We start from the raw sequence: 3,274 nt of genomic DNA, 5'->3' as shown, positions 1-3,274 counted from the left end.
ATCGTTTTGCTCTACCCCGCAGGCGACCATGGTCCGCACGATGACCGAAGGCATCGTGAATAGGTTTTTGAGCTTTGCGAAGGCCGAGATGCTTCAAAAGAACGAGACGGAGATAAGATGTCCGTGTCGAAGATGCAAGCTGAAGAGCCTTATTGCGGACCCGGATTCGGGGCAGGTGCGGGACCACCTGCTCTTGCTTGGTTTCATGGATGGCTATTGGTGGCAAGAAGATGAAGATGACTATGAAGTCATCCATGGGGGCCGAGCAAGAAATGAGGAAGGGTAGCAAGACAACCACCACGGCTCGGGCGGGCGAGAAGACGAAGAATCTCCAGGACATGATCACGACGGTGTTGCTGTACATAGTCATCATGCAGAAGATGCAGGACATGATGATGAGGAAGATGCCGGAGCAGACGAAGGGCATGATCATGAAGATGAAGATGCCGGCGGAGCAGACGACGATGGACCATCGATGGGCTGGGTGCAGGACCCTCATATTCAAGAGCTGCTTCTCAAGCAGACGGATAACACAAGAGCTGCCGCCCGAGAGAAAGCCAAGCTAGATCAACTGGAGATAGACGCGGTTACTCCATTGTATGAAGGATGCAGGCCCGAGGATACCCGCCTGAAAGTAACGCTCATGGCTCTGGAGATGAAGGTAAAACACAAAATGACCGACGCATGCTTCGACGAGAACATGACATTCTGGCGCGAACGTCTTCCTAAGGGGAACAAGTGACCGATCAGTTTCGAGGAGGCGAAGAAAATCGTGTGTCCTCTGGATTTACCGCACGTGAAATACCATGTGTGCATGAACAATTGCATTATTTATTGGGACGAGCACACAGAGTCTACCATATGTCCGGTGTGCGGCATCACTCGATACAAGAAGAGGAAGAAAGCTTCTCTAAAAGTGGTGTGGTACTTTCCGATCACTCCTCATTTGCAGCGGTATTTTGCGGACCCTAAGGTAGCAAAGCTCCTGCGTTGGCACGCGGATAGGGAGGAGAAGAAGCCAGAAGATGACGCAAAAGATCTGGAGATAAATAAAAAAGACAAGATGCTGAGTCACCCTAGGGATGGGAGCCAGTGGCAAGCGTTGAACTTCGAACATCCAGAATTTGGGAAGGATCCAAGGAACATCATGCTGGGTGCGAGAACCGATGGAGTCAATCCGTTTGGCAGCCAAAGAAGCACACATAGCACATGGCCTGTGTTTGTGTGGATGTACAACCTTCCCCCCTGGTTGTGCATGAAGAGGAAGTACATTCACATGAGTATGCTAATTGAAGGGCCGAAACAACCAGGGAACGACATCAATCTGTATCTGGGGCTGCTGAAAGAGGAGCTAGACACACTGTGGAAAACGCCAGCCAATACGTGGGACGCCGCACAGAAAGAATATTTCCCTATGAGAGCCGCACTGCTCACGACGGTGCACGACTATCTCGGTTACGGATATGTCGTGGGGCAGGTGGTCCACGGATTTTCTGGATGCGTTAGGTGCATGGATGACACAATGTATCGCCAGCTAGATAGAGATCCCGGGTCTTCGAAAACCGTGTTCATGGGACATCGAAGGTGGCTTCGCAACGATGACCCGTGGAGGAAACGCAAGGATCTGTTCGATGGTGAAACCGAACCCCGAAGACGCCCGCATACGAGGAGCGGCGAGGAAATAGACGAGCTGTTGAAAAAATGGAAAGATTGCCCACTGCCGGGAAAGAAGCAAAAGGCGCCAGAGCCGGGAAAGAAGCGAAAGGCGCCAGAGCCGCTGCTGAAGGTATGAAAAACGAGGTTTGTTTTCTGGGACTTGCCATACTGGAAGATCCACCGTGTGCCTCACAGCCTTGATGTCATGCATATCACGAAGAATGTATGCGAGAGTCTACTTGGTACCCTGCTCAACATGCCAGAGAGGACCAAAGATGGGCCGAAAGCAAGGGCAGACTTGAAATCAATGGGCATTAGGGAGGAGCTTCACACTAATGATGATGATGATGAGGCGAAGCAGGACACGGAAAGTCGTCGCAAAGGCAAAAAGGCCAAGAAGACTAGAAATGACTACCCTCCCGCGTGCTTCACTCTAAGTCAGGAGGAGAACGATCAGTTTTTCACCTGCCTCGTAGGAGTAAAACTTCCTTACGGTTACGCGGGGAAGATAAGCAGATACCTAGACCCAACGAAGCAGAAGTTCAGCGGGATGAAGTCTCACGATTATCACGTGCTGATGACGCAGATACTTCCAGTTGCAATCCGTGGGATCATGGATGCGCACGTCCGTGAAACGCTATTTGGCCTATGCAACTTTTTCGACATCATCTCTCGGAAGTCGGTTGGCGTGAGGCAACTCAGAAGGCTACAGGAAGAGATCGTGGCGATACTATGCGAGCTTGAGATGTACTTCCCGCCCGCATTCTTCGACGATATCAATGGCTACACATTCTACACCGAGGGAAAGGACATGAAGAGCGATGGTTATCAGAACTCCGAGGTAACGATGGAATCCTACACCGGTAACGACAAGGACAGATACTACGGAAGGATCGAGGAGATCTGGGAGCTGAGCTATGCTGGAGATAAGGTCCCAATGTTCTGTGTCAGATGGGCCAAGAGCGTCATAAAAGAAGACCGATATTTCACCACCATGGTTATACCCGAAGCCAAATCCAAGACCGCAGGCGCAAATGTCACCGCGAAAAATGAGCCATGGGTACTGGCTTCCCAAGTGGACCAATGCTTCTTCATTACCGACCCGCCAAAGCCCAGTCGTGTTGTCGTGAGGAGAGGCAAAAGTAAGATCATCGGAATGGATGGATTCGCCAATGAGCAAGACTTCGACAAGTACGGGGACCCGAAGATGGAACATGACGACGACGATGAAGTATCAGCATACACCACAAGAAGAAGGAGGACCACCCTACCTAAAGGACGTCCATTCAAGAGAAGAACTCCATTTACGAAAAATAAGGGCAAGAAGATTGGGAACAGATAGCTAGCTAAGATCGATTGTATTTAAATTGTAGCCTTCATTTCTCGATTGTATTTCATGGGCACTTTTTGAACTCATGAATGTTTTTAAATTTCATAGACACTCAATCTCGATCCCCCTCCATCTCGATCGCTATCCCACCTCGCCAGATCCGGTCCCCCTCATCGGCGAGCACCCCCCGCACCCTCTCCCCCGCTCCACCGCCGCCACCGACCCACCGCACCCTCCCCCGCTTCACCGCCGCCGATGACCCACCGCACCCTCCCCCGCTCCACTGGC

This window comes from Triticum dicoccoides, chromosome 2B (genome assembly GCF_002162155.2).
Source record: "Triticum dicoccoides isolate Atlit2015 ecotype Zavitan chromosome 2B, WEW_v2.0, whole genome shotgun sequence".
Taxonomy (NCBI): domain Eukaryota; kingdom Viridiplantae; phylum Streptophyta; class Magnoliopsida; order Poales; family Poaceae; genus Triticum; species Triticum dicoccoides.
This window is presented reverse-complemented; position numbering follows the sequence as displayed.